Here is a 6610-nt window from a genome sequence, read left to right on the forward strand (position 1 = left end):
CGGCCCCTGGTTGCCACGGCAACCGCACGCCAACGCCGAGGGGCGGGGCGCTCCCGCTACCGGCCGCGGCGCGCGCCCTCCGACCAATCAGCGTCGAGGAGAGAGCAGGGGCGGGGCTTCTCGGGCATGCGCAGTCACGACTCCCACGAGGCTTCGCGGGTTGGCCTCGCTGGCGGCCGTGTTCGGAGAGGTGCGGAATGTCCCGAGTTGGAAGGGACCCGAAAGGGTCATCGAGTCCATCTCCTGCACAGGACATCCGAAAAGTTACACTATGTGCCTGAGTGCATTGTTCTAGTGCTTCTTGAACTCTGGTTAGGCTTGGTGTTATGACCAGTTCCCGGGAGAGCCTGTTCCAGTGCCCAGCCACCCTCTGGTTGGAAAACCTTTTCCTGATATACAACCTGAACCTTTTCTGACACAACCTCAGGCCATTCCCTCGAGTCTTGTCACTGAACACTGTAGAGAAGAGATCAGTGCATGACCTTCTACTTTCCCTCATGAGGAAATTGTAAACTGCAATGAGGTCTCCCCTCAGTGTCCTCCAAGCTGAACAGAAAAAGTGACCTCAGCCACTCCTCATACAGCTTCCTCTCCAGTCCCTTCACTATCCTCCTTGTCCTCCTTTGGGCCTCCTATAATAGCTTAATGTCATTTTTATATTGTGGTGCCCAGAACTGCACACAGGACTGTTGCAAAATGTGGAATATGTAAAAATTTTCTTAAAGGATGTTCTTTCATGTTTGATCTTTGTATACTTTCGAGTCCAGTCAACAAGGGAGATTTCATTTGTGAAACAGATAGCAGCTAACAAGCAAGCTCTAAGTGATATCTATGTGTTAGAAAAACAAATTACATGTTTGCAGAATTACCTTGTTAAAGTTTAGGGCTTGACATGCTTCAATGATCTGAGACTGAGGGGGAGGTTAACAAAGCTTGAGAAAAAGGGTGCCGACTGAGACTGGTCACAAAGAATGCAGAATTTATAAGCCATCAAGACATCTGGTAGAACTCCCAAGATAAGGAAAAAAAGTAATGAATTCAACTCAGCAGTTGTGCTGAACCAGCAGCAACTGAGTGAAAAGTAATTCCGGAAGGGGGAGATCTACAACCTCCAACTCAGAGATCACCAACCCAAAAGAAGAGAAAGATTAGACATGTGGACTAATTAGCATAAGAAGCAAGAAAATTGTTAATCAATAGTAGAATAGGAAGTCCTAAGAAAACTATGTAACTTATAGCCAATGAACACTAATTCCTTTGTTTGCTAAAATGTATAAATAGTAAAAAGTTTTGGTAGTTTGCATGCTTGATTGGTGGAATTCCACCAGGCACCCAGGCTTGCATAATTTTGGAATAAATAATCAATGTCTCTCTCAAGAGTGTAATTATTGGCTTGTTGCACACCAGGTAATATGATTTTTGTGGAGAACAGTACTCAAGTACTCTGCAGAGCAGAGCGGGACAACCCTTGCTTGGCTTGCAATGCTGTGCCTGATGCACCCCAGGATGCAGGTGGCCCTCCTGGCTGCCAGGGCACTGCTGACTCATATTCAGTTTTCTGTCAACCAGGATCCCCAGGGCCCTTTCTGTGGCCTTGCTTTCCAGCCTTTCATTCCCAGTCTGTCCATACATCCAGAGTAGCCCCATCCCAGGGGCAGAATCCAGAACTTTACTTTTGGTGATTGCCCAACTCTCTAATTTGTCCCAGAAGAAACCTTTGAAACCTGCTGATGCCTGAGGTGGCCACCTAAAACCAGAGACTGGACAAGAATAAGGGAATAAAGGTAGGTACTCATTTGAAGGGCCTTCAAAGGTGCACCCTGGGCAGGCCAAAGGCTACACCCAAGATGGACCCTGGGTCAAAAGTTCTTCACACTTTTATGAGTTTGGTTCATTTGCGTATCAGGGTTAATTGTCCAATTATAACTTCACTTCTTGATGTAATTACTCGAAGTTTGCCCCTCTTTCAGAGGCCTTAGCTCACACATTTTGGGGCCTGGTGTCCTTGAGGTGGAAACTGTTATAAATGCAATTAGTAAGGTTGGCTTTCGTAAATAGTTAATGAGAGTTTTATGAAAATGGGTTCATTGTTGATAAGTTCATTGTTGGGATTGTCATTAACGTAATTGGTTGATTGTAAAGTTCTAGAAATGGATGATGTAATCTTGTTCTAAAAGGGGGTGTGGGTGTTAACCTACTTAACATAAAGGAGTAAATGGGGAACCCCTATTGCACAAACAGCGAGCCAGTAAGAAGACCCTGTAGACAATGAGCCAATGAAAACATCATAAGAAGGCGGAGCCAGGGCGGAGGCAGAGCTAATCCCCCTGGGGTATAAAAACTGCGTCCTTCAGCTGCAGGGTGTGCATCTGCCTGTGCCCTGGCTGCCGTCGAGTACCTAGGGCTGCGCCCTCTGCTTTGGTTGGATGATTATTATCATTTGTCCCCTATTGTCAGTTAATAAACAATTGAAACTTCAAACGAGTGAGTAGTTTCTCACAAAACCTAGAGAGGTTTGTTATGCCTAACCAGCATGAGAGAACAGCAGCTAACAGGCAACAGGAAACTTCAGAGTTACACACTAGGCAGTAAAGGATTTGAAAAATATTAAAGTTAAAACCTAAGGCATCATTCCTCCCTTTAGAGGCTTGACAAGGCCTCTACATTGTCGAGACTATTCTAATGCAAATGGACTTTGAACAATATCCCCCTCACTGCCCACCCCTACAAAGAGCTCTTTGCCTTATTAATGTCTTAATAAGGCTGTGTGTTTTTAAATCTTGTTAACCAGCAGTTTTTCTGCTTGATGTTGCCCCTTCTTCCTGCATGCCAGGCTTTTTTTGTGAGCATGGACTACCAGTTCCTTTCCCTCATGCTTGAATTGGAAAAGTTAATAGTTTTATAAATGGAGTGGATACTGTATGTAACAGCAAACTAATAAAAAACCCCCGTGTTAGCAAATACTTAATAATTTTTTTTTATGGTGAAACATTATTCCAATTTGTTGTTGGTTGGTTGTTGGTTTTGTTTTGGTTTATTTAATCAATTATATAAAACTTTTTAGTGCCTTTATAAAAGCCAACTAATTAGTTCCTGATGAAGCAGAAGTGGGAGGAGTGGCTGATACTCCAGTGGGTCGTGCTGCCATGGCGAAGGACTTCAGCAGGCTGGAGACATGAGCCAAGGGGAGCCCAAAAAAGTTCACCAAGGGAAATTGCAAAACCTGGCCCATGGGGAGGAACAGCCACAGGCACCAGCATAGAACAGCTGGAAAGCAGCTTGGCAGAAAATGACATGGAGGTCCTGGGACACCAAACTGAACATGAGCCACCAGTGTAGCAGCAAAGAAAGCAAACGGTATCCTGAGCTGCATTAGAGGAATATTGCCAGTTGGGGAAGGAGATCCTACCCTTTGTATTCAGCGCTGGTGAGGCCACACCTGGAGTGCTGGTGTCCACCTCTGGGCTCTTCAGTACAAGAGAGACATGGACACACCAGAGAGAGACCAGCTAAGGTTGTTAAGATGATGAAGGGACTGGAGCATATCTCTTTTAAGGAGTAGTTGAGAGAGCTGGGTCTGTCCAGTCTGGAGAAGAGAAGGCTCAGGGTGATTGCTTAAAATGAAACCAAGATTAGGACTTTTATTTCTCTTACAGGAAAAATGACACAAAATGTTACAAGCAAACATGTTTTATTATGTGAAATATGTCTGAAACAACTTGTTCCAATTAATTTCAATTTGGGTTTTACTTTTTCAAAGGTAGCAAATATAAGATTCTCAAAAACTTGGAGCAGAGCAAAGAGGGGAATGGGGATTGTGGGAAGTGTCACTCCTTCCTGCTTAGGGGAAGACTTTTCACACTCTTGCCTGTTCCAGCATGGGCTTCCCACAGAGTCAAAGCCTCCTTCAGGCACACCCAAGGGCTGCAGGTGTCTACCTGCTCCACCATGGACTTCTATGGGTTGCAGGGGCACATCCTGCCTCACCATGGTCTTCACTATAGACTGCAGGGGAATCTCTGCCTGGTGCCTGGAGCCCCTCCTCCTCCTGCTCCTCCTCCTCCTTCTCTGGCCCGGGCATCTGCGGAGTTGTTTCTCTCCCATATTCTCACTTCTATCTCCTCCTGGCTGCTGGTGTTGCATGAGTTTATTTTCCCCCTTCTTCTTAAATATGTTATTGGGAGGTGCTACTGCCATCACTGATGGGCTTGGCCTTGGCCAGTGGTGGGTCTGTCTTGTCTGTCTTGGAGCTGGCTGGCATTGGCTTTCTCAGACATGGAGGGAATTTCTGGCAGCTTCTCACCTAGTATGAAGAAGCCACCCCTGCATCCTATATTACCTGTTTCCTATAATACCTATATTATCCCCTATTACCTGTCCTGCTGGGTGGGTCTGTCCCTTGAGGCTATCAAGGCTCTGGTTGCCAGGGACAGCTGTGAGCTGCAGAGCCAGGGCGTGGCTGGGAGTGTCTGTGATGGGCTTTGGCCCTATGACATCGTAGGGGATGAGTCATAGTGGGACTGGTTTTCAGGGTCTGGGCCAGAGGTAAGCACATGAGGGGAGGCTGGGCTGGGTGAGAGCTGGGACAGAAACGTGGATTCTCACCCTGCATCAAGAGCCCAGCCCCCTGCCAGCAGCACCACCCCTTCTCCTACCTGCTCCCAACTCTGTGCAGCTCCCATACCTGCTCCCTGCTCCTTCCCAGACCCACTTGACCCCTTCTCTCCCTCCTCCTCCAGGCCATGGCTGCCCGAGTGTTCTTTAGTGTGGTGCGAAACATCATCATCCAGCACCTGCAGATGGTCAATATGGAGCTGGATGAGGCCACATGTGAGCGCATGCGGCAGCGTGCGGGAATGCTGAGACGGGAGATGTTGGGGTCCCTCCCCCGCCGTGTAGCCCTGGGAGAGGGGCCCTGAGGGCACAGACACGGGGTTTCCCTGCCCCTGCTCAGCCTCGTTCCCATTGGTTGGTTTGTGTTCCCTGTGCGGGCAGAAGGACCCTTGGTCCCGTGACTGGAACAGTTCCTCAGCAGAGCTCCGGCCATGCGGCTGGAGAAATAAACATCTCTGAAACAGCTATCAAGAATCTGTCTGTCCATATATATTTCCTTTCCACGGGACTCCTGGTTTGATATATGCGTGTTGCAGGATCCCCACTGCAACAAATGGTGGAGAATTGAGAGCAGAACGATCCCCGATCCCTAAGCGACTGATTTGTGTGAGTAAACCCTGGAAACTTTGGATTCCTCTTCTTGGTTTTGCTTTGCTATTCCATATCTAAACTATGGAGGAACAGTGGGAAGACTCTTGGCTCTCAGAGCCGCATATGGACATTTATCTTAAACTTAAAACGATTCTTGAACAACGATTTGTAAATTTTAGCTTGATTCAAGCTCAGAAAGAACTGAAACACTTCCTGGCATGGTTGTTTAAGAACTTTTTCTATGTTTCTTGGGATTTAATTCTTACCAAGGGCTTTTGGAAAACCGTTTGGACACAGTTAATATTTGAGTCAAAATATATGCCGATGGAAGAATATTTTCGTGAATATTATTTAGTTACCGAGACTGCTGAGCAATGTCAGCTGTGTCCTGGCGAAGGGAAGCCTGGCTCAGGGACTGTGCGGCCCAGGCCACGTGCACTGAGCGCTCTGCGAGCAGCAGCGAGGCAGTTCCCGCGTGCGGGCGGAGCCACGCGAGCCGCAGTGTCGGTGGCGGAGCGAGGCGCGGCGGGAGCGGCGGGACCCGGCGGTGCCCGCCCGGTCCTGTGCAGCGCGTGGTGGAGCGAGCCCCGTGAACGCCCGACCGAGAGGGGCGGCGCGCGGGCGGCGGCGGGCGGCGATGGCGGTGGAACGGAGCCGCGCCGAACCGAAACACGCGCTGGAGCAAGGCGCGGGGGGGTCGTCGCTCGGGGGCCCGGCCGAGACGTGGGTGCAGCGCCCGGCAGCGGCAGCGAAGCTGCGACCAGAGGAGGCGACGCGCGGAGAACTGAGCGGCGCGGCCTGGCCCGGCCCGCGCAGCCCCGAACGCGACCCCGGGAAGAGCGCGCAGGCACGAGCAGCCCCGACAATTCCAACACGGGAGCGACCGAAGGAGAGAGCAAAGACGCAGCGAGACAAAAAACAGCAGCCACTCGGAAAAAGATCATAGTAACTAAGACCTTAGGGATAGTAAAATGGTATAATGTTAAGCAAAATTATGGTTTTATAACAAGGTGTGACAACCAGCAAGACATATTCGTGCATAGAACTGCTATTAAAAAGAATAACCCTGAAAAATGCATCCCAAGCTTGGGAGATGGAGAGGCGGTGGAATTTAATATTGTACTAGGGAGAAAAGGGTTACAAGCATCGCAGGTCACTGGGCCTGATGGTGTTTCTGTAAAAGGCAGTATATATGCAAAAAATCGTAGTCATGTTAGACAGTATCTCCATTGTAAGCCCCCCCTACAGTTTCCCTTTCCTAATCCCACCTTTCCCTTTTACCCTATGTCCTATTACCCCCAGTGTATTCCCAATCCGTTTTTTCATCCATGGTTTCCCTCACAAAACCATGCTTTTGCCAATTGTTTCCCCAAAAATCCCTTTCCAATGCCGAGTGGGGGATGAA

The sequence above is a fragment of the Corvus moneduloides genome, chromosome 1 (assembly GCF_009650955.1).
Source record: "Corvus moneduloides isolate bCorMon1 chromosome 1, bCorMon1.pri, whole genome shotgun sequence".
In the NCBI taxonomy this organism is placed as follows: Eukaryota; Metazoa; Chordata; class Aves; order Passeriformes; family Corvidae; genus Corvus; species Corvus moneduloides.